Here is a 26,855-nt window from a genome sequence, read left to right as displayed (position 1 = left end):
AGCTATAAATCAATAGTTATATCCTACAAAGTGTGAAAACATTTCCCCAAAAGTTTCATTTAACAAGTAAAATATTTTTACTACATTGGTGATTTTTCATTATATCTATGTCATCATGATTGAATCCAAAAGATATTACAGGAGGACCATCTGTGACCAAGTTCACCCACATAAGTTGAGCAAGAATAAAACCTTCAAGAGTTCCTAATGTAGCAGTTATAAATATAGAAGCCACCTCACCCACATTAGATGATATCATGTACCTGCAGAAAATGTTCAAAAAATAAGAGTAGGGCAAAGGAGTATGCTAGGGTAGAAAGATAAAAAAAACCGCAGACTAGGAAAATGAACCTACCAAGTACTAGCGTATCAATAATAATACATTTTCAAGTTGATATCAAATTTATATTTTCAGAAGTAAAGATCCATACCTTATGACAAATTTCATGTTGTAGATGGAACAATCTTCTGAAATGGCAGAAATAATAGTACTGAAATTATCATTAGTTAAAACCATATCTGATGCTTCCTTGGCGACCTAAAACACAAATGAAATGTGTACATGGCTTATAAGGCTAGAATTCCTTATATGATAGCAACACTGAAAGATGAACTATGTAAGTCATTATAATTCACAGTTAAACCATCCTAGATCCATCCTAACTCCATATCTACTAAGCACCAATAAGGATCAAATATCCTTTCATTCTAAAAGAGGTTTGCACCTCAAGATATATGATCCCTGTGGGTGTGTTGGGATGGGGTCCCCTAGGTTAGTTTGGGGTTAAGATAACCCAAGTTTTTGGTACAATTTTGTAAATAATGTAAAGTCTCCACGATTTTTGGATGCGGAGCACATAGGTAAATAGGATTCAAAGGGGCTTAAACCCTTGTTTTGAATAAGTTTTGATTCGTTTTGAGATTCACCCATGGTCCACGGGCTAGGGCATTGTATGGAAAAGACTATAAATAGGCATGTCTTAGAGAGTCTAAGAAAGAAGGGAGTAAGGAGAAGCAGGTAAGATAGAAGAAGAAAGGATTTATAACTGAGTTCACATAGGCCTAGGTAGAATCCAAAGCTGAGTGCGCGGACCCCTGCAACTATGTGAGTAGGGTAGTTTTGAGTTTTTAATTCTAAATTCAAGATCAATAAAGACAATTTTCCGAAGAATTATTTTGTATTTATGTTTATCTATGTTAATGTTATATGCTATCGATGAATGATGTGTTTTACAGAATATTGATTTAATGTTACATGGTTCTCTCGAATAAGTGTTAATGATGTGCACAATTCATGTCTAAGTACTTTCGCAAAGACTCTCGTGAATTCTCTTATGGTTACTAATAAATTAAGTAAATTTGCATCAACACTAGTGTAGCACTTCTCTCTGATGTGCGTAAGTAGGCAAACTAATTGTTAAAGGTCTGCAAGGACTAATCATAGACCTTCACAAAGGTATGAAGGATGTTTTAATAGAGTATAGTGGTGAGCCCTAAGAGCTTATCGATATGCGCAAAGGAAGATCTGAGGCACTGGAAGACATCACACTAGTCTCTTGGTGTAGAAACTTGGTTCTTGCATCCCCCTATACTTCTTTGGGTGAGATTACAGCCTATGCCACACGGGTTGTTTCCAAAAGGGACAGTAGTGTAGGGTTTTTTTGGTTGGCACAGCTAACTCTGAACCTAGGTCACGACCAGCTAAGCCAACAAATGGTTTCGTTTTCGGGACAAGAATCTGCTTGAAAGAGATGTCTGATATAGCAACAAGTGGTTGGATTGAAATATTCACGAGTTCAAGGCATAGGAAAAAAGGAATCAATGCATGTCAAAGGAAGAGTGGTTGAACATGTATCTGTATATGGAAATACATGAGATCTTCTTTTGCACGTTCCCCATTGAACTGTATGAGTGGTTAGCTAAAGTGACAGACAGTCAAGGAAGGTGGAAGCTTGATAGTCCTATAGTGTGGACTCCAGAACTAGTTCCACGATTAGAAGCTTCTGAAAACAAGATCATGTGGGTTGTCAACCATTGGCTTGATCGGATTCTATGAGGATTTGTTACATAGTTTGCAGTTGATACCTGAGTCAGCTATAGAAAAGCGGAGCGACGATTTTTCAAGGGACTATGAAGTAAGTACTTAAGATCATTGAATACTTGGATTAAGATGTTGTTATGTGAAAAATAGGTGATGCCATTACCTTTATGTTTGGAGTTACATGAAGTAGATGAATCTTTAGAAATCACAGTGGATCAAGACCAGAATATAGTCGATTTATTGGACCCCCTTCAAGTGACGACGAAGGGGTGGGGCAAACTACACCGCAAAGCACTATTCAACTAATCACCCAAGAGATTCCTTGAGTAAATGATCCTTCCACTATGCCACCACCTCCACCTCCACTGCATACACCTTCAACCACACCTCCACCTCCACCACCACCATTCAACATGGTGAACGCAATGAAGATGTCGATCTTCAGAGGCATAGGGAGTGAAGATGCAGAGAATTTCTAGTTTTTTGTGAATGTTATATGGACAACGCAACAGATTACTGATGAGAATATAAAGAAGGCACAGTTGGTTACCACTTTGCAGGATTGGGTGCTAACTTGGTATATTAAGTATTGTTCTGATAATCCTCTTGTGACACTCGCAAAGACTAAGGCGGCTTTAAGCAAAGAGTTTAGCAAGCCTAAGTTTGACTCATAGTCAGTAATTGTATTTACATAAATCATGATGAGTGTCGATGAGATGCCCTGGGAATTTGATCAAAGGTCGAACTGTCAGATCAAAGAAGATAACATGTAGATCACAGATAGCCAGCATTGTGAATGGTTTATAGCATCACTCTTGCCCCACTTGATAATTTCTCTATCACAGCAGAAGATAGAAACATAGGTAGAAGCCTTCGAAATCACGACGAGGCTGCATGCATCACTTGTCCAAGCTACGAACCTTAAAGTACAACAGATCCTCTCACAATTAGCAAGCTTACACCTAGAGTTACAAAGTTTGAAGAAAGAGAAGGAGACTAAACCAGAAGTGTGCATGGAATTCTGGTGTTTGAAGTGCAAAGGATAGGGGCACGATAAAGATCACTATCCCATGTATGCGAATTATATCACAGGAAGGGGGGAAATTCCCCTAAAGCCAGAAGCCCCTGCAATGCCGAGCGTGGGGGTTGTGCTACAGTGTGTTATTGGGCAGATTGTTGGACAACGTGCGATGGATAATTTCCATTTACTTTAAAAGTTCATCTAGACACCCCAACAGTTGTTTTGTAACTTCTGCAAATTTTTGGGCCACGATGAGCACCACTGTCGAAGCTATGAGCTGATGATGGAAATGAGCCCACATACTAGATGCAAGGAGGAGGCTGCGGAGGAGGAGGACCTCGTAGAGGCCATGGTTAGATTATCTGCTACAACTGCGGACAACCAAGGCACTACGCGCGAGAGTGCTAGAATCCTACGCACCCATCATGTCAATACTGCAGACAGTTTGACTATACTATAGAAGAATGCCTGGTACTGATAGCTAAAATGAAAGAGAATAAAACATGGCCTCAGCGGCCTACACAGAATCTGTACATTCTGAGGCTGAGCCCCACAAAGAATATCAAAACGTTAACATTGTTATAAGAAGTGGAATGGAAACTAGTGTTGATAAGGGAAAACATCCTGAAGAAGAAGGATGGGTTCACAAAGTGCAAGAGAAATAAGTCAGATTTGATTTGAATCGTGCTAAGGAAACATTTATGGAAGATAAGAAGAGATTTGGTTAGGCCTCCACCTCAGGAAGCTAGGACAAGGTGCAAGAAATTAGCATGCTTTTAGAGGTTGATCCCTCTGTACTCACTACATTTTTGGAGACCTGCATGAAAATGTTGCACGATAACAAGGCTATGGATGGCCTACAAAAATTAATAAATAAATGTGAAAGCAAAGAGAAAGCCCCTAATGGACACTGCGTAGTTAGAAAGATTGGCAAACATAAGGCATGAAGATGGCGTGAGATGAGGCTCACCGTGCAGATTGCTGATTATGAGATGGACCATGTCATTTTGGATCTACGGTTCGATGTGAATGTATTACCGAAATAAACCTGGGAAATGATGGGGAGACATGCGTGGCAACAGTCTCTTACTCAACTTAGGATGGTGAACTAGTAGAAAATCATCCCCATGGGACGGTTATATGGAGTAACAGTTGATATTGAATGTGTAAGCAGAGTAGCAGACTTTGAAGTTATAGATATTGTTGATGACAGTAATCCCTACCTCATGCTCCTGGCAATTGACTAGGCTATTGATATGAATGGGGTCATCAATTTAAACAAGAGGACAATGTCATTTGAAAGGAAGTCACTTTGGGGTGGTAGTACCATTAGACCCTATAGAAGGGGTGCGCTATATTGAACCAGTCCATGATTATGAAGAAAACGATGATGAATTGGACCAAATCTACAAAATAACAACGTGAGATCAATACTGGATCAATCTAATGGCAGATGGGAGGAATGCAAGGGACCGGGACAGCTCCTCCACCTCTGATTTAGATGAGGAGTTAGATCATTGGTAGAATGACTTGCATGAAGTATCTACATTGTGATGCAATATGATGATGAAGTCGCTATGCTATGTTTCATCAGAGGTAAGGAAATTACCCTATTATGATGGCTTAACTGACGTAGATATGTTTTTGGAAGAATTTGAGTGTGGAGTTCCTGAGGATCACTGCTTCCAATCATTAGAGTTGGCACTCCATGCTACGCCTGCGTGATGGTGGGGTACACATAAGGATAGATTTGCTAGATGGTGAGATTACAAAAGAATAATGAAGCTACAATTTGGGCACACTAACACCGGAATGACTGAGAAATATACGGGAAGGGATGATACGCTCTATGACCTAGCAAAATGGACTAAAGCATGGGGAATAGAACCGCACCCATAGTCGGTACACATATTTTCCCATACTTTGGATACAATTCTCATGAACTAGTATCTGGAAACAGAGCTCTGCCATGGCACCATCGAATGGGATGTATTGAAGGAAGGGTTCTTATTGACCTTCAGCTTTGAAGACGGCTTCATAAGCATTGATGAAGTGCTACAAGAGATTTAGGTAGTTATCTTCAAAACACTAAAAAAAACCTATGAAATGGACCCAACTAGACTGGAGCACCCAATTGCATCATGTGTTGGAAAGCTTTAATGTGACCACCGAAGAGGAAGATGAAGTCCCAAGAAACATTAATATTCCAAAGCAGAAGGGCATCACGAAGTCGGAGGCCCACAAATAGAAAACTTGGACACCTCCGCCCCTTTGAAGATAAAGCAAGTAAACATTGGAACTAACGAAGAACCGAAGTTCACAAAAATTGGAGATTATTGGGATGATGCTATCATGAATAAACTTGTTGAGTTACTCCACGAATACTAGGATTTCTTCCCTACTAAGTTTTTAGATTTAAAGGGCATAGTTGGTGATTTGGGAGTTATGAAGATCACTCTGAAGTCGGATGTGAAGCATATTAAACAGAGGTTGTATTGCCTTAATCCTAAATACAAGGAAAAGGTTCGCCAAGAGCTGGATAAGATGCTAGAGGCAGGCATCATAGAACCTGTTGAAGAATCTGATAGGGTGAGCCTGCTGGTGGTTCGGGAGAAGAAACAAAAAGGAGAAATAAGGATTTGCGTAGATTTGTTGAAGCTTAATGATGCATGTGTTCACAACCCATTCCCAACGCCATTTATAGATGAAGTACTAGACAATGTTGGAGGCTAGGAGGCCTAGTCCTTTACTGACGGGTTTCCTGGGTATCATCAAATTAAGACCACTCCAGAGGATAGGAGCAAAATGACCTTCAATACACTATGATGTCATTTGGGCTTAAGAATGCACTTGCAATATTTTCCCACGTAAGCATAGCAGATTTCAAGGAGTTCATTCATAAGTTACTAGAAGTATACTTTGATTACTGGAAGGTGTTTGGATTAGTGAAGCGCCATGTTGCAAGTTTGTGCCTAATGTTGGATACGTGTCGTAGAAACCAGATTGTGCTAAATTTGAAAAAATGCATATTCTATGTTCCTTTTGGGATCTTTCTATGCCATGTGGTGTGCAAGCAAGGATTGATGGTGGACCCTGCAAATATTGTAGTAATTGTGAATTTGGAGGCCCCTAAGAAAGTCAAGTAGTTGTGCGTGACACTGGGACATACGACATAGTACAAAAAAATTATCAAATCTTATGCTCAAATTACTGTGCCCATGGAGAAACTGCTAAAGAAGGACACAACATTTTGTTGGGATGAAGAATGTCAACGCAGCTTAGAGGTGTTGAAAGAAAAAATGGCCACACCGTCGATCTTCGTATTCCCTGATTGGAAAAAGGAGTTTCATGTGCATGTGGTTGTTTCTTGCATTGTGTTGGGTGAAGTGTTAACACAGGACGGTGAAGGAGAAATGAACTATCCTATAGCATTCGCAAGTACGAAGTTACTGAAGGTTGAGAAAAATTATTCAACGACTGAGCACGAAGGATTGGCCATGGTGTATGCACTGCAAAAGATTAGGCATTATTTGTTAGGAGGGAATTTTAAGATGTACACAGATCATTCTGCCTTGAAATATTTGGTCAACAAGCCTGTCTTGGGGGGGAGATCTGCAGATGGCTGCTACTATTTCAGGAGTATGACTTTGAATTCATTGCTAAGCTAGGGAGGTTAAATGTGGGACATGACAATCTATCGCAAATCGAAATAGGAGAGGAGCCTAATATAATATGGAGGAAAAGTTTACAGATGCGCAGCTCTTTACGATGCATGTAGCGGATGACCACTTTGAAGACATTATCCACTTCTTGACTATGGGGATGGCACCAAAAGGATATACAGGCTAGCAAAAGAAGGAATTAGTAGTGTGTGCAATCGATTTTTCAGTCATTGTAAGACATTTGTATAAAATGGGGGCCGATGAAATATTGTGAAGATATGTGTCGGACTTTGAGTGGAATAGCATTCTTGTTGAAGCTCATGGGGGGGTTGTGGGAGGCCATTATGTAGGCAAGGCAATTGTGCAGAATCTTTTATGCACAGGACTATGGTGGCCAACTTTGCACAAGGATTCCAAGGCATATTGTAAGGGGTACGATGTCTGTCAAAGAACTAGCAGACCATCACGAAGGAATGAGTTACCACTGCATCCTCAGGTGTGCTTGTAAGCATTTGAGAAATGGGAAATTGATATTTTTGGACCAATTCAGACCCCAGGAAAGAAAACAGGTGCACTCTATCTTATCAATGAGATAGAATATTTAACCAGATGGGCGGAAGTACAGTCGGTTAAACATTGTACAAGAGTTACAGTAGCAAAGTTCTTATTTGAGTATGTCTTAACCATATTTTGCTACCAAAGTGTTGATGAGTGACCAGGGTATGCACTTTTTGAACGAAACAATCAACGTGTTGACTGAAGAATTCCAGGTCTACCATCAGAAGAGAACATAGTATCACCCATAGGCAAATGGAACTATTGAAGCCTTTAATAAAATTTTGGAGAATGTGTTGACAAACATCTACGACACATAGCGGAATGAATGGGATGTGCATGTACCTGCAGTACTATGGGCTTATAGGACTACTTGTAAGAAGCTAACAGGGCAAACATTGTTTAGATTAGTATATGCGGTCGAATCCATAATGTCAATGGAGTACATTGTACCTAGTCTATGCTAGCATCACTGATGGATATGGTGGATCGTGAGGCCTTGCAAGAATGGCTCGTGCAACTGATGGAGCTAGAAGAAGATCAATTTTTGGTAGGATTCCATCAACGAGTACAGAGGGAGTGTGAAAAAGCATGGTATGATCGCCATATCAAGCTTTCATACATTCAAGGTAAATGATCTTATCCTATTATATGATAGTAAATTCACTAAATTTCTTGGTAAATTCCAAATGAATTGGTTAGGGACATATAATGTCAAATAAATTAAAGATAGAGGCACAGGTCAGCTCACGAAGCTGAATGGGGAACCCTTTCTAGGAAGAGTGAATGAGAGCAGGTTGAAATTGTATACAGGAGATCCTGCACAATGACTATATGGGAGCAGGATAGTCTTAGTGCTCCAAATAGTTGCAAGGGAGCACAAACTATAAACTACACTTTCCAGCTTGGAGGACAACCTAGTGAGAAGGCTGTGCAGAGAGTGACAAAGATGCAACCCATGAAATTGTGCTTAGGAAGCTACACCATGGAGGAAGGAACCACGCAGTGCAGCAGGAAAATGACCATTGGAGCTATTGATCATGACTTGGTAGCCAAAAAATGGTTAGGTGGAGCGGGGTGATGGAAATCAAGGAAAAAATATCTCAAGATCTACCGCCAAAACAACATTTATTATCAAAAATTGGGGGGAGTAGTCAGATTTGAATTCAAAACTCCCTATAAATTACATGTGCCAGTCCAACAAAGAACACTTTGCGCTCTAATATTTGTTGGTAAATTTTGTTGTCTATTGTCTACGAGCTGAGCCTTCTATGAAGAATTCCTATCAAGAGCCAATGTTTCTCCCATAGCCCGCGAGTTTTTTATGGAAACAATGACTTCCAACAACCTCGACGAAGCTCTCAGCTTGGAGGTAGTTGTCTCTGATGCACCACGACCAGAAGCATCAAGTGTAGAGGCTATGCCTATGGTGCGCACAGCACCGAGGTCACCTAGACCAAAACAAACCATGACAAAAAAAAAATAACCTGCCATGAAAGACAAGCAACCAACAAAAAAGGAAAAATATAAATAGTTGATTCGAGAGTGCGCATCCCCAACGAAGCATACTGAAACATAGGCCAAGAAGAATAAAGACAAGCAACCAGAGAGAGTAGTGGACCTAGACACGTAAGAATTCCAGGGAACAAAGGATATTGATGCTAAAGGGGTGGAACCTATGACTAGGTTACCTACGTATATCCCTCCACAGAAGGAAAAAGCAAAGGTGATGAAGGATCGGATACCGAGAAGTTCACATTATCCATGCCCCTACTACTTGAGCAAGTTCCTTTTGAAGGTCCTTGGCTCATGTAGACCCCATTGTTAAAAATGGAGGATTGGGACATCACAGATCACACTAAATTTCCACATCTGGCAATGGAAAAATACATACGGAAGGTCTATTATGAAGAAACATGTGTTACAACATTAGAGATGTAGGAATGGGTTTGTGGTGTCGAGAATTCAAGGTTTCTCAATCTACTATTGCTACCAGACTATCACTGCAACCCCATTAATATCATATGTGTGCACCAGATCCTCACACTGGTCATGATGGGTGTTTATGGCTAGGAGAGCTTATCCCCATCACAAACATGTTAATTTGCAGAATCACGCAGATAGCTTACAAAGATGCAAACCCGGCTAAGGATTTTGGAGGAAAGACTGGGGAGAAAGATCTTGCAGAAATATGAAGAGGGAGTATGGCCTGCTCAAGAAATCGTGAGGGTATTCTATTCTTTCCATAATAGACAAGGAAGTTCAATTTGCTACCCTGAATTTAGCAGGGAAGGTGATGAGAAAATGTTGCGTTGAAAAAGTTATGACACCCGTAGTTTCCCTTGATGTGCAGTGTGTGAAGGGCATGTAATTTAATTGGGTAAGGTACCTCTGCCAAGAGTTCCTAGCGAACTGACAAGAATTCGAGGATAAAACCAAGTTGTTCCACTGTGGTTGGTTGTTGCTGTCAATTATGCTCGTTGCATGGAGATTATTGGAGGATGGCCAATTTCGTCTGCTCGAGGAAGGATTGTCAGAGGTAGTGAAATTCAATTCATTAAGGTCTAAAAAGGATGTCGTGCAGCTTACAAAGGCGAAGGTATTTTGGACTTTTTTGGAAATGGATCTTCATATGGCATTCAATCAACACCCAATGTTATCCCCAACCTTGTTCATGCAATTGTCAGCCTACACAGCATTCAAGGCTGACTTCCACAGAATCTATATCCAAGCACGAAAGGATCAAGAGTAGAAATGGCACTAGTTTCCCTATTTGGTGTCATAAATAGACGTGCAGGAGGTTGTAGCAAAATGGCCTACGAAGTGGTGCACCCCATTATACTTAGATTCTAGACCCAACATGGGCGCGGAAAGTTATATTGTGCAGAAACAAAAGGAGGCTGCTAAGAAAGTTGCATGTACCCTAGTAGAATAGAAAAGGAAGGAAGCTGCAGACAAGCCTCGCATGGAGCAGGAACGCACTGCTATGGAGGATACAAAAGAAGAACATCGCGAATCATAGAAAGGTGACAAGTCACCTTAGCCGGAGACAGGGGAGAAAGAGCTTTCAAGACAAGATTTAAGAGGTGATGAAGGGCAGCACATCCCCTTTATTTTGAAGAGACGTGCAACAGAACAATAGGGAGGAATGCAAAAGAAGAAAAAATATGATAGAACACATGTTTATCCCATGGTATTAACAGAAGTTGATCTTGACGAGATCGAAGATAAAATTTGGCAGACCATAACATAAGTGTTGCAGCAGTTCAAGAAACAATACATGCAGACATTGGGGAGCGTTCATAAGGATCTGCGAGAGTTGCAACTCCAAGAAACGAGAATCTAGCAAGATGTTGGGAAGATGAGCGGTGAGCAAGCCAGTCTGGCACAAGGAAAGAGTACAATTGTGAAGATGGTATGGCCGTAGGATTTGAGAATATTCCCTTTTCCTGAAGGGTCAACTCGTTCTGAAATAGATGAAAAACGTGCACTACAATCACTGAAATTAAAGTCAATAATCATCAAGTATTCACTAAAAAGATGTAGGCTCTGAAGGAAAAGGAGGCGCTATAGGCTCATAGTTTGCATCTAGAGTCAATAGTAGTGGAGGCATGTAAGAAAGTGTCTGAACTTCACATCCCCTAGGATGCACAGCCAGAAGCTAAAATTAGAAAACTAGCTGCTGGTGCGTGTGAGGCTAAAGTAGGAGTTGGACAAGTCACTTTTGAGTTCAACATGAATATTGCAGAGCTGCAATTAAAGTTGTAGCCCACAACTCTACCTGAGGTCCAAGAGCATCGTGAAGTTACAATTAAGAAAGGCACGACTACCTTGGATGCCACATTCAATGATTGTGCATCACTGTTCAATCAAGCTATGGAGTTGTTGACCAATCTGCAGGAGGACCCAAACCTGCAGATATTGAACACAAAGGTAAAGGAGAGGCAACACCAATATGATGAGTTCACGGTGACTACACGCACCCTAGCACTAGCACAACTTCTTTCCAAGTTACAAGAAGGAAAATAGTTATTGGCAGATGTAGAGGATGCACAAAAGAAGGAGGCCTTGCTAAAGAATTAGTTGCAGCCATGGTTGGAGGAGGCTTATCAAGTCACAACTTCCATTTAGGATAAGATTAAGGGATTGAAATAGACACAAAAAACAATGAGGCTAGTAGTAGAAGGACCAGCCATTGAAAAATTATTCAACGAGGTTCAAAAAATAGCGACACAGAGCACTGTTGAAGTTGCAGTAATCCAAGTGGAGTTGGGAGATCTTCACAGTAAGATCATGATGCCAGTATAGCAACTCGAGGATGAGTCATGACCTTTGTGTTGGGGGTCTGTTGGGATGGGGTCCCCTGGGTTAGTTTAGGGTTAAGATAACCAAAAAAAATTGTACAATTTTGTAAATAATGTAAGTCTCTGCGATTTGTGGATGCGGAGTTTGTAGGTAAATAGGAGCCAAAGGGGCTTAGCCCCTTGTTTTGGATAATTTTTGAGTCAATTTTGAGATTCACCCATGGTCTGTAGACAATGGAATTGTATGAAAAATACTATAAATAGGCATGTCTTAGAGAGTTTAAGAAATAAGGGAGTAAGGAGAAGCGGGTAAGATAGAAGAACAAAAGGCTTTGGAGTTGAGTGCACAGTGCCCCGGGTAGGGTTTGCAGCTGAGTGTGTGAACCCCTACAGCTATGTGCGTAGGGAATTTTTGAGTCTGTAATCCTGAATTGAAGATCAATAAAGACATTTTTTTGAATAATTCTTTTGTATTTTTGTTTATCTCTGTTAATGTAATATGTTGTCAATGAATGATGTGTTTTATGGAATATTGATTGAATGTTACGCGATTCTCTTGAATAAGTGTTAATTATGTGCAAAATGCATGTCTAAGAAATTTCTCGAAGACTCTGATGAATTCTCTAATGGTTACTAATAACTTAAGTAAATCTACGTGAACACTAGTGTAGGACTACTCTTTGATGCACATAAGTATGGAAATTGAATGTTAAAGGTACGCAAGGACTGATTGTAGACCTTCACAAAGGTCTGAAGGTTTTTTTAACAAAGTACAGCAGCAAGCCCTAAGAGCTTATCATTGTGCATGAAGGCATATTTGAGGTACTGGAAGACATCACACTAGTGTTTGGATGAAAAAACTTGGTTCTCTCATCCCCCCATACTACTTCAGGTGAGACTATAGCCTGTGATACACGGGTTGTTGCCGAAAGGCTAGTAGTGTAGGGTTTTATTGGTTTGTGCAGCTAACTCTAAACCTAGGTCAGGACCACCTAAGCCAACAGGGTACTAGGTAGATCTAGATCTAAGATGGGTCTAGGCTGGTTTAATTATTAATTATAATTAATTATAGTTATCAACACAATTATTTATTTTATTATTATTTTTATGTAATTTGACTGAGTCAAAATGTTTAACAGGATAGGACAGGACAAGATAATACATTACAACATCTCTTCCATATTGGGCTAGAGATTTCCCCTTGCACAATGAGAGATAACATCATAAAAATAACAAAAGTTAGTTCACCAAGTTTGGATTTTGTTAGGTTGTGGATGGGTACGATTAAGTAATCATGTAGTTTTTATATTTTGCTAAAAAAAATATGATGTAGTCACATACGCACATGGGAAACTGTAAACTAAATATTAATGCAGGTATCAAGCTATATAACAATTCATATTTCTATGACATTTCAAAATAACCCAGAGGATCAGCTATTCTTGCCCACTATTTGGGAATTTCCTAAATACGATTTTGAGTTGTTTCAATGTGAGACACAAGTATGTGATTTCTCCAACACTTTGATCGATATCTTAGATGGATCTTTTCTAAGGAAAATTTATGTGTTTTAAATAGTTTAGTAAGCTTGAAAGTAAAATAGTTTGCATTGTGGAAAAATTCCAACTTGGAAAAGTGTTGTTAACAAGAGTATCTGAAAATAGTCTCATTTTCTTCTTAATGGTCATTATTGCTCCAATATTGAATGCCTGAGATGGTTGGGTTCATTTATTGATATTTACATGGATTTTCCACCAATGATCCATTCATTTAACTAGACATAATGCACGTTACTTTCATATGTCCATAAAGTTTGCCTTATTAGTTAATTTTAGTTTCCCACTATGAGTTGCAACGAATACGGAAGACAAAACACTTCCCCTGACTCTGTTGGAAATAAATATGACATGTTATAAAGAATAGGATTCCAAAATCCATATAACTACACAAATGATAGTGCCAAGAATCCTCTAATACAGAGATGATATAGTTATGTTTCCAATCAACAATGTACATGTTAAATCATATACATGACATGTTATAACCTAACATTGTTTGAAATCCAATTGCATCTTTTGTCATTACCCTGGCTCATATACATTAAAATTTGACACCTAACACTACTAGGGATGCCACTAATTAATTAAGATATTATGGAAGAGAAAACACCTAATAAACAAGTGGGCGAATGGCTAAATACAAAATGAAATAAAAAGAAAATCTTCTGAAAGAGAAAACTAGCATGCCTATGTTCCAACAATTCCCATGGAAATTCCAATGTCTACAAGCTTCAAGGTAGGTGCATCATCGACACCATCTCCAGTCATTTCCACCACTGTTCTAGATTCTTTGAGCATTCAAACTATATCCTACTTATGCTTTGGCTCTATTCTAGAGAAACATCAACCACTAGGTTTTGTGTTGGCTTGATGGGCCCTGAATGAGGTTCAGTGTTCGTCAGCTAAGAAAATCATTACACTAATGGCCCTTTCAGCATCAGCCTGCACAGTGCGGATCGAATTCTCTCCCGAAGTAGTATGGGGGGATGCAGGAACCAAGTTTCTGCACCCTGAGATGGCCATGATGTCGATCTACACTTCTTTATTTTGCCTTCCTATAGATCAATAAGCCTTTAGAGATTATCGATGGTCCTTCTCTTCTTTCCTTTAGTGCCTCTGCGAAGGTACCTGAATGATCTTCACGCAGCGCTAACCAGAGGTCCAGACACTTACGCACATCTCTAGCTATGTTAATGTATAAGTTTGAATGTTATCTTAGGTGTTACCTACTCTACCATGCATTTACAGTTATCTTTGCATAAAACTATATTCTTGCTTACGTTCAATTAACAGATATAATCAAATACATTCGCGCATCAAGTAGACATTATAATGTAAACCAAGATCGTAAAATAATATAATTAAATGCATTAAATAGAGACAAAATACACAATGATTGTAGAATACTTCTCTTTATTGATATCTCAAGTTCAGTACACACTCTATCCACCCTGTGCACACAGCTGCAGGGGTTCATGCGCTCAGTTGTGGACTTCCACTCTAGGTGTCTGCACACTCAACTGCAAAGCCTCTACCTATGCTAAGACCCGAGAACACTTAGAACTTCTTACCCACAAACTATTTCCTTCTTACTTCCCCCTTTTTTCTCCTTTGCGTTAGACTCTTCTAAGATTCCCTTTTTATACAATCCCATGGTTTGTGGACCATGGGTAGATCTTTACAACCGACATGAGACTTTACAATACAAGGGCAGACAATCCTTTACAAATCTTGACATCTTCACACTCCACGACCACAAAATGCGGAGACTTTACATCTTTATTACAAAACTTTGGCTTTCTACCCTATTATCACTCAGAAATTTCTTAAGGTTAAAGAAAGAAATTTCTGAGGTAACCAAAAACCAATCTTTTAGGCTTAGGCTGTAGCCAACCTAATTATAGAGAGGGCTCTCTCTTTATAATTTAACTTTGTTTTGGTGGGATTTGAGGCTAGTTCTTAGTGCTCATAAGGTTTTGAATTTGTTGGGTGGTGGAATTTTGGGAACAAATGGACAGAGCAAGGCCTTCAATCCATTGGGTTATGTAGTCAATCAAAGGATGGCTTAACTGGATCAGATCAATCACTAAAGGAAGAGTTCACAGGGCAGGCTAGCAAAGCAAAAGGGAAATCTACAAGTTCCAATGAATGAGGTAATCCTAACCAAGGTGAAAGGGAAATGAAGAATCCTTAGACTGGGATCAAGATGAAGAGTAGGAAGTGATCATGAGCAAAGGGCAAATAAGAATCCTTTACTATAAACCTAAGGGGGAAACTACGGAAGTAAGGAAAAAAATTAAGAATTCCCAGACTAAGATAGTTTAGCAGAAAACATTAAGAATGTAAACAGTCAAGACAGAGAGCATTCAAGCCAGTTCTGAAATATCATTCCTAGTTTAACATTCAGATTTCATAGAGAAACATATGATTATTTATAAACATGAAGAGAAATAGTAATAAACATGAGATAGATAATACTTATTTGACTTTCTCTTTACACAAGAATCCTATGAAATGTCTTTATTTTATTCTTTGATCCAGCAAGCCAATCCAATCTGGATTAAAATAGCTCCTTAACATGAGAATAAAATTTCTATAGAAATGTACTTGAATCCACCCAAAATACTTCAAATGAAGAAGTATTTATACAAATTCTAGACTAAAATATCTTGAAAAAATATCAAGATTGGTTTTACAAATATCTCAAATTGTTTTACATTAATAGAACTTAAATAAAGGAAATTAAAAACTAATGAATCTATTTGGAACTACTTTTATGGATTTTGTTATGAAACTAGCTCAAGAAAAGATAGAAAAGATAGATCAACGCCTTAGAATTCAGCCTCTTCGAGGGGGAAACCTCCTTTACATTACATAAATGAACAATTCTTTGATGATTCAAATGAAAAAACCTCCTTTCTATATATAGGAGTCTAAGGAGTCACAATATAATCCAGCCAACCTAACAATAATAATATAAAGCCACAAAAATAACAATAGAGGGATTCTATGGGGCACAGAAATAACAATATGGGGGTAATAGGCACACAACAATATAAATAAGGGGTATAACTATAATAGTAATGGGGTAATCACTAGTATTATAGGGACCCAACATGCCCCTCTCCTTCAAAAAAGTGTTGTCCTCAACGCTTGAGTAATTCTAGATACTTCTGCATAAAATTCTCATCCTCCCATGTGGAATCTTCAGCGGATAAGTTCTTCCACTTGATAAGATACTCTGAAATTGGTCGATTTCGTAGCTGTCGAGTTCTTGTTTCTGTGACTGCTTCTGGTTCCAATATAATTTTTCCTTCCTCGTCAAGTTTTTGCAATATTGTTTGAATTGGGAGCTTGTTGCCTATAACCTTCTTTAAACATGAAACATGGAAAACTGGGTGCAATCGAGAAGCTGCAAGAGGCTCCAATTTGTATGCCATAGTACCAATCTTTTGCAACACCTTGTACATACCATAATACTTTGGTGATAGTTTATTATCCTTCTTAGCTTGCTTTAGGGACATTTGCTTATATGGTTGTAGCCGTAGGAATACCCAATCACCTACATCAAAACTTCTTTCACTGTGATGTTGATCTGCTTGTTGTTTCATTCTATTTTGTGCCAACACGAGGTTATCCTTTAAGAGTTGGAGGACTTGTTGTTGGTGTTCGATGTGATGTTCCACTGCCTGAACCTTAGAATTTTCTCTTAAATATGATGTGATGGATGGTGGTTGATACCCATAAAGTTCCATAAATGGGGTCATTTTTGTTGCTGTATGGAAGGAAGTGTTATACCACCATTCAGCCAGAGGCAACCATTTGACCCATTGTGTCTATTTATCAGATACAAAGAAACGAAGATATCCTTCCAAACATTTGTTTACTATCTCAGTTTGCCCATCAGATTGAGGATGATAAGATGAGCTATGAGCTAACTGAGTACCAAGACAGGAAAATAATTCTGTCCAAAAATTTCCAGTGAAAATGGGATCTCTGTCACTTACAATAATCTTTGGGTTTCCATGTAGCTTTTGAATTGTTTCCATAAATGAAGTAGAAACTGTACTGGCTTTAAATGGGTGTGATAATTCACAAAAGTGTGCATACTTGGTAATTCTGTCAACTACCACCATGATGACACTCTTTCCCTCAGACTTGGGTAAACCTGTGATAAAATCCATTGAAACCTCCTCCCAACGTTGGCTTGGAATGGATAAAGGTTGTAATAGACCCGGTGTCTTAATTGTTTCAACTTTATTTTGTTGGAAAACCAAACATTCCGCCACAAACTTTTGAATATCTGATTTAAGGCCATCAAAAAAATTCCTTCTTAACCCTGTGGTAAGTTTTTAAAAATCCCGAGTTCCCTCCTAAGGGAGAAGTGTGCAATTCCATAAGAATCTTTTGTTTTAGCTGGGAATTCTTACAGAGGTATAAGCGATCTTTGTACCATAACGAATCATTTTGCCAGCTAAATGTATCAGAAGTAATGGAATCTTGTTGTAGCTTTCGAATAAGTGCCCACACTTCTTCGTCATTTTTCCATTCCTCCCTTGCTTCCTTTATCCAATCTGGTTGGATAATAGAAATGGCACACAACAATGCTTCCACATCCTCATCCTTTCTTGAGAGTGCATCTGCCACCACATTTTGCTTCCCTTTTTTGTAGATGATTTCAAGGTCATAACCCAACATCTTTGTGACCCACTTTTATTTCTCTTCAGAGGATAATCTTTGTTCTAAAAAGTATTTAAGGCTATCATGATCCGTTTTTACCTTGAAGTGTCTTCCCATCAAGTAGGGTTGCCATTTCTTAAGTGCATGGAGTATTGCCAACATTTCCTTCTCATAAATAGCTTTGCTTAAAAACTTTCCCTTGATTGGATGACTTTGAAAAGCAATGGGTCTTTCATCTTGCATTAGAACAGCACCAATTCCATTTCCTGAAGCATCACATTCCACAATAAAGGTTTTTGTGAATTCCGGTGTAGCTAAGACCGGTGCTTGGCACATTACCTCTTTAAGATGTTCAAAGGCCTTTGTTGCTTCCGGAGTCCATGAAAATGAATCTTTCTTCAATAATGTTGTTAGAGGTGCTGCTATTCTTCCATAATTCTTAACAAACTTGCGATAATACCCTGTCAACCCAAGAAATCCTCGCAGATGCTTTATGGATGTGGGGATTTTCCATTCCTTAATGGCTTTAATTTTGCTAGGGTCTACCTTAACTCCTTCATGAGATACAATATGACCCAAATATTCCACCTCCTGGACTCCAAAGAAACATTTGGATCTTTCTGCATATAATTGTTTCTCCTCCAATAGTTGTAGCACCCTGTCAACATGTTCAACATGATCCTTCCAAGACTTGTTGTAGATTAGTATATCATCAAAAAATACTAACACAAATTTTCTAAGGAATGGTTTGAAAATTGAATTCATCAAACCTTGAAATGTTGAAGGTGCATTGGTAAGGGCAAAAGGCATGACCAAAAATTCATAATGACCCTCATGAGTTCTAAATGCCGTTTTCGGAATGTCTTCAGTCTTCATTCTGATTTGATGATATCCCGAACGAAGATCCAACTTGGTGAAGTAAATTGATCCATGCAATTCATCCAGTAATTCATCAATGACAGGAATGGGAACTTATCTTTAATAGTGAGCTTGTTGAGCTCCCTATAATCCGGACACATGCGCCATGATCCATCCTTCTTGTGCACCAATACTACTGGAGCTGAGAAAGAACTTTGACTCGGTTGAATTATACCAGCCTCTAGCATTTCTGCAACCATACGTTCAATTTCACTTTTTTGGACATAGGGATATCTGTACGGCCTGATGTTTGGAGGAACACTTCCTGGAATCAGATGAATAGCATGATCATGATCACGCATAGGTGGGAGACCTTTGGGAGTCTCAAATACCTTGGAATGATTGTCCAGGACTTTTTGGAGATCTGGAGAAATAGATGATTCCAATGTGGAAACATCTAGCGAACATAATTGTGCAATTACACCTCTTTGCTCCTTTTTAGAAGCTTTGTCATGCCATTAGAGCTGATTATCTTTCCTGGTTTCCCTGCAATACCCCTTAATTCAACTTCCTTTCCTTTCGTAGAAAATTTGATGAAAAGTTCTTGAAAATTAAAAGCTATTGTACCCAAGGATTGTAGCCATTGGACTCCTAGTACAACATCAGCACCTCCCATTGGAATGGAAAGCATTGGGCTAGTCAATACATATTCTCCCATGGATAGCTTGATATTATGGCACTTTCTAGAGCAATTTATTGTTCCTCCATTTGCAATCATCACTTGGCACTCTGGTGCTGGATATAGGAAGCAATTCAATTCTTTTGCTACCCTACAATGAATAAAATTGTGGGTGCTTCCTGAATCAATCAACACTATTAACTTTTTCTTCTTGATTTGTCCTTCTATCTTGATGGTTTGAGGAGTGGTAATTCCCGCCAATGCATTACAAGATATGGTCGGATTTATTTTTTCTTCATCTAGGATTTGTTCCAGGAATATATCCTCTTCTTTTGACCTTTCTTGCTCCTTTTCTTCTTCCTCTTCACAATCTATGTAGAATAATTTCTTCTCAGCACACTTATGACCTTTTGTGTATTTGCTATCACAATTGTAACAAAGCCCTTTTTCTCTTTTTTCTTCCAATTGTTGTGGTGTCAACCTTGTAGGTTGTGGAAGACCAGGGGCAACAACACTTCCGTCTTTATAGTTGTGAGTGGTATGCTTCCTAGTTGCCATAATTTTGCTTTCCATTTTTCTTGCTAACCTGAATGCCTTCTCTAATGAATCAGGTTCCCAAAGGTGAACATCATGTTGGATATTATCCTTTAAAGACCCTATGAACACATCAATCCTATGCTCCTCTGGAATATCTTTTACCCTTATGTTCAATTTTTGGAACTCCTCAATGTGCTCCATTATTGAACCCTTTTGTTTGAGACTTATCAATTGGCTAAAAAAAGTGTTGCTTTTTGTATCCTCATAATGTGCTATCAATTCTTCCGTAAAAATTGCCCAAGTGATAAATTGTTTATGAGAACAAAGCAATTGATACCATACAAACTTATTTGGTTCCAAATATACAGTTGCCATACGTACCTTTTGTGCGTTTTGCACATTATTGAGATCGAAGAATTGCTCCATCTGTAATATCCATGTGGCGGGATCCTTGCCATCAAACTTCCTCATATCGATTTTTGGAATATGGTGATTCTTCGATCCAACATTAGCATCTTTGGAATCATGATTAACATTTCTTTTGTTCTCATCATGAGTTTCCTTTACTACCTTTTCACCATTAGTAAGTATTTCTTGTAGAAAATTTGTCAAATCTGTCTTCAAATCTACCATGCCTGTCTTCAAATTTGTGTTCAAATCTATCTTAAAATTGTCCATCTTAGCTTCCATGCCATTCATCTTAGCTTCCACTCCATTTATCTTAGCATCTGTTAACTTTTGTGAGTGTGACATTTGTTGCACTTGTTCTTGTAATTTTGATATATCATGTAGCATTTCTTCCTCTTCTTCATGATTCATGCTAGAGCTTTCAGGTTCCTTACTAGGTGTTTGCATTTTCTTTCCTCGGGGCATCAGTTACCGATAATAATTCTCTACTATGCCCTTTGAATTCCTTCAAAAAAAAAATTCAAACCAAGCTTAAGCAAAAATTTAAAAAAATATACACACCTTTTTTCACTTTGTAGGAGCTCGATATTGCCTCTGATGTATCTCTGTACTTTCCAATCATCTAGTTCTGAATTTGTGACCTGTAGTAGCTCTCTGTGTCCTCTTTCCAATGCCACCAGTCTGATCCAAATTGGATTCTCCAAGAAAGAGTTATGCACAATCTCCCAAGATGACCTGATTATAGACCTTTCCAGAAGAGTGAAGTTGTATGAAGTGCCACGTGTACAATTTTCGATATTTGGTTCTAAAAAAGATATACACGAAACTACAGTCCGTCCTATTTCTGTACCTTCTTACAAAATTTCAATCTGATTCCCAGAGGGAAAGTTATGAGAATTTTCCCCAGGTCACCTGTTTTGAATGTAATTGAGGAGTCTGCAAAAAAGACCAACTTCCTCAGATCATATCTCCGAAAACATTGCGCGAAAAGCTCTAAAATTCAGACCCAAGGTTCAGCGCGATTTCTTCTCAAATGGGTTTTTTTTGCGACTTCTGAAATGTCACAGAAACAAAGTTATAGTGAAAATTCCATGATGACCTGTTTGGAGCAGCGAAACCCTAGAATCCAAAGCTCTGATACCAAATGTTATGAAACCAGCTCAAGAAAAGATAGAAAAGATAGATCAACGCCTTAGAATTCAGCCTCTTCGAGGGGGAAACCTCCTTTATATTACATAAATGAACAATTCTTTGATGATTCAAATGACAAAACCTCCTTTCTATATATAGGAGTCTAAGGAGTCACAATATAATCCAGCCGACCTAACAATAATAATAATATAAAGCCACAAAAATTACAATAGAGGGATTCTATGGGGCACAGAAATAACAATATGGGGGTAATAGGGGCACAACAATATAAATAATGGGTATAACTATAATAGTAATGGGGTAATCACTAGTATTATAGGGACCCAACAGATTTATGGTGAAAAACCAGAGAAATTCGAATTTGATAGCAACTCTTAATTGATAATGAGGCATCCCAGTCACTAACTGCATCATTTCTTTGTGCATTCCGCTCCAGCAATTCTACAAGATTAGGGTCCATTGATACCTTTGTATATCTCAATCCAAGAAAGATATGTAAAAAGTGAAAGTGATTATTGTACATAAGTATGTTTTTGAGATAAACCTCTCTCAGTTTCCCAAAATTTAGCTCCATCGATTCACAATATTCTCCACAAAACTATGTCAAAAACATGACTCTGCACAGTCCGAAAAATAAGATGTGAAGACATGCACGTATATCACTTTTGTTAATACCTGTTCAAAAAGTGAGATAGGCTTTTGTATATTAGCCTGTTAAGAATACAAACCTCCTTCCAGTTCTCCAAATGCATCTTTTATTAACCACAATAGTTTCTATAAAAACTATGACTTAAACAGGAAATTTCTGAAGAATGTACCATTTCTGCTCTGATTTCATCTTTTAACCTTAAATTTATTTTAATTTTTTTTCACTTTTACTATGGATAAACTTCATTGTTGTTGGTGAAAGTATTTTCATCTCTATTTAACCCTTACTGCCTCCATGTTTACTTTTAATGTTTACTTTTACTGCTATATTTTTTCATCTGTCTTCACTTTGACATGAATCTGTATGCTTTGTAACTCTCTTCCCTGCTTTTTGTCTTCATGCTAGCTGTTTTGCTTGACTTGGTCTTCAATCTGATACTCTTTTAACCCTGATACACTTCGACTATTCTTTACTGTGTCCTTTTAACTTCATTGTATATTTTGGGTTTTTACTGTCGATTTCAACAGTAAATCATTTAATTCCATGTTTCATCTACTTTTCTTTTAACTGTATGTTTTGTTTTCCATCTCTGTTTGAATAGATTTGATAACAATCTTGGAGTAAACAAGTATTATGACTATTTATCCATGACAACGGTCTTTTGATCGCCTACAAAATAAAACAAACTATTAGGAAAATGTTGAGTTGACAAGGAGGGTCATTAATGGCTTTATTGAGTTTTATAGGTCTATGGAGTCAATCCAAAGTGTTTTCGGGAGATAAACCATGCTTGAATTGGTTAGAAAAGGCTTCAGGTTGTGCAGAAGGGTTACACGGGCTTTTACTGCACAAACAAGAAAAAACAAGAAAAACTAGGGTTTTCATGTTTAAACCGATAAAGGTTTTTTTTTTTTTTGAATTTTGGTAACAGTGGAGGGTTTTGTCATTTAGTGAGAGGGTGGTAAGTGGTTTTGTTCGCACTGCTTTAGTGGGCTGAGTGGTTTGGGGTGGAGGCCGCCCGATGCCATTCATCAGGCGCTACGTAGCATCGGGGCCTAAAAGGAAACCACCCATATCGGGTGGGTAATGATCGGACTTCAGAGACCACCCGATATGATCGTCCACCATTGGATCAAAGAGAGCATGATCGTACAGTGATCAGGGTGGAGTTTTGACATGAAGTTTAATGGAGGGGCTCGACGAAGTTTTAAAAGTGACGGGTTGTAATTAATCAAGGACTGTGGTGGATTAAGGGCGTTGTGGGTGATTTCATTGTTGGAGGTCAATTATTAATTAACTGTAGATCAGTTAATTAATTCATTTTATAAGGGTAGGGGCTTATTATAAAGTTTATGTTTCAAACTTTCAAGGCGGGGTATTAATATAAGGGTTTTATTTATAACTATATGGGAAGGGTTATTTTGATTTGGGATTATATATATATATATATATATATATATATATATATATATATATATATATATATATATATATATATATATATATATATATATATATATATATATATATAAGTATTAGAAATTAATATGAAAATGGCGGAGCATGGGTTTAACGCTAAGTGTAAATGAATATAATTAATTTTGTTTTCATAAACAACATTATAACTTAGGTTAAAAGGTATTTTTTGGGTTTTTTGAGGTGAAAATGAGGTAAGTGGGGGGTACAAATGCTTTTTCTAGGTAAAAGTGGTTTAACCTTAGGAAAAGGGTTTTGTTATGAAAATGAATGAATTGAAATGGGGAATGAATGTTTATGAGGGGATTTTAGCACTTAAGATCTATAAGTCATTGAGACGAGGGTCTAGTCCCTCCAGAAGTCAGAGAAATGCTCTGAGCCCCTTTGACTTTAAGATTTTGGGTACTTAAGACTTTTTATTGGAAATTAGTTAAGTGAAAGTGAAGTGAATGAGGGAAGTTAATTAATTGCCTTTGTGGACTTGATGCATGCCCAATTGCTCATGCATACTTGGAATTTTCATGATTAGAGTGATAAATATGCTTTTGTCTAACAATCATCACAATTCTGCAACCTTTCTACTACTTACCCATCTACTCATCTTACCATTTTTACTTTCGTTTATTAGGGTGCACTCAAGCTGGCAAACCCTTATCAAAACATTTTTCTTTTCTTTTACAATAGTAATCTAACTAAGTCTAACCTTATTACATCCAAGAGCTTAGATTAAACAATTGAGCTCCTTTTATTTACTCTATCTATCTACTTATCCACCAAGATTATATTGTTTGGTTAGATTTTCTTCTCTATCTATAACCATGAAATTCAAAGCATGAAATAGCAAAGTTTAAAAATTTTGACTATCATGGATTATGGCTTAGGTTACAAACTGTACACAATCATTTATTCTTCATAAAATTAACTAGGAGTGACATCTTGACTTGCTCACTTTCATGGTCTTTTCTTTTCTTGGGGTTCATATTTTTTTATCTTTTTTGACTTTTTTATTCTTTTTGTCCTTTGATTTTTCTTTTAGGACATACCCTCTTTACATTTTTTTATTTTTTGAATATGGAAAACATTTGCAGAAAGAAAGGGTATGTACATATTACAGATTTAATCTCAGCCATTCAAAAATTATGACTCCTATTGGTATAGGAACCTAACATGCCCTAAAACATGGACTTTTAGCCCCAAAACTGACTCTTGGGGGAAGTCGTTCCCAACAGGCCCCCAACATAAACATGGTGACTCGCCCTCGAATCACTCTGTGGGCATGAGATCTTCGTGTGAAGACAGCCCAGTTCGACCTGTATGAGTACTAACTCGGTGGTGCACTGCGCGGCCACTTTCTTTATCTCCTCGACCAACTACTCTGTCATTGGCCCTGCACTGTCAGCCTGAAGGTTTTGTTGAGTCTCCTGCAGACTAGTCAACTTACCTTCAATGGAGGTCATGATCAAGTAGGCCTCGTCCAACCAAGGCTTCAAGCATGTGTTACAGGTCTATTTGGGCACATCACTCCTGACATTTATATCAGTACAATTAAGGCTCATCAAACCCTAATTCAGTTGCTACATGCCCTAGACAAGTCATCACATTGAATGCTTCCATCCATGAAAGGTTCCTAGTCAGAAACCTTGTTGAGGTTCCTTCTTGGGACACCAGTGTGGCCTTGGTTAGGGGTAACTATGCTGCATAGTAGGTAGGCCCATTTAGACCCGCATTTCAATGCACTTAGGCCCACTTAGACCTCCGATGGGCGAGAATGAGCAAAATTTGCATAGGGTTCTGGGAATATTCGTTGATTCTAGATCATTCTAGAAGGATCCCAGCACTTATCCCATCTTATGAGCTCAAATTTGGATAGGCTATGGATCAATTAACCTATTATCCTCTCATCCCTTTCTCCATGGAAACTAACTCCAATTTTGGCAGGCCATTCAATGCCCAATTTATGACATAACCACCCCCATTTCCCTATAAATTGACCACTCATCATAGCAATGAGGAGGTTGGAATTTGAAGATTGTAAAGAAATACTATTGGTTTGATATTTGAGTTCATGTCAAGTAATGTTATGTTGCTAGATTGGTGTGCTTTTGGTGTTATGACAATTGGACTGAAGCTGGATGAGTGACACGGGATCGAACCACAATGGGTAGAACTCTTCCTTCTACATTAATAAAGTTGTTTATTCCTTTTCTCATATTATTGTTCAGAATTATCAATAAAGAGAAGTATTCTACAATTTCTGTGTCTTTATTTCCTGTTTGTGCATCTAGTTATGTTGGGTATGAAATTCAATTATAATTCTTATATGATGCATGAATATATGTGATTGTGTTGGTTAAGTAACGCAAGTAAGAACATACGTTTATGTTAATATAACTAAGATATGTTAATAAGACAAGTAAGATACTTAGAATAGTTTGCGAGATATCACAACTCGTTTCCCTAGCAGTGTGAAATTATATCAGCCCCTAGTTAGGGCTGCGCGAAAGCAGATTATATCCATTCACGAAGGTACTGAAGGGTGGAACAAAGGGCTAAGCAACCTGCGCGCAGGCAGGTGTAGCCGGGATAACCTGACATCAAAACCATCTGAAGGGTGCGAAACATGGTTCCAGCGTCCCCCCATACTGCTTCAGGTGAGACTTCAGTCCCCGCTCCACTAGCTAATGCCGAAAGGGCCTGTGGTGTAGGGATTTGTTTGGCTAATTAATGTTGAACCTAGCTCAAGCCCCCACAAGCTAACAAATGGTTCCATTTACAGGATTGGAGTCTGCATAAGAGAGGTGTGATATCGTATCATGGCAATCCAACTAAGAAAGAAATCGAAGGCTCGTTGGACAGAAGGATCCACGAGTTCACAACACCGGAAAATAGAAACCCACGACTGTCAAAAGAATAGTGGCTAGACACCTACATGTATACGGAGATCCATGAAATATTTTTTTCTTGCTTTCCTACTAAGCTATACGAGTGTATCGTGAAGCTAACAGATAGGCAAGGAAGGTGGAGACTTGACGATCCTATTATGTGGACCCCAGAGCTAGTGCAAATGTTGGAAGCATATGAGGATAAGATCACTTGCGTCGTCGATCATTGGCTCGATCGCATTATAGGAGGATTTGTGACTGAATTCTTAGACGACACTTTAGTCAGCTATAGCGAGGTAGAGTGACTCTTTTTCAAAGGACTGTGACATAAGTACGTAAAATCCTTGAATCCTTGGATTAAAATGTTGTTGTGTGAAAAATGGGTTATGTAG

General features: G+C 38.3%; 1 pseudogene; it reads right to left on the bottom strand.

The window, feature by feature from the left end:
* The window catches only part of LOC149206695 (calcium-transporting ATPase, endoplasmic reticulum-type-like), a 183,342-nt pseudogene that overhangs the window by 78,996 nt on the left and 77,491 nt on the right, over nucleotides 1-26,855 (bottom strand).

This window comes from Pinus tabuliformis, chromosome 1_2, assembly GCF_031772625.1.
Source record: "Pinus tabuliformis cultivar Carrire ecotype Pingquan chromosome 1_2, CPIR1, whole genome shotgun sequence".
Classification (NCBI taxonomy): domain Eukaryota; kingdom Viridiplantae; phylum Streptophyta; class Pinopsida; order Pinales; family Pinaceae; genus Pinus; species Pinus tabuliformis.
Note: the sequence above shows the minus strand (reverse complement) of the source record. Positions and strands in the feature narration are given on the sequence as shown.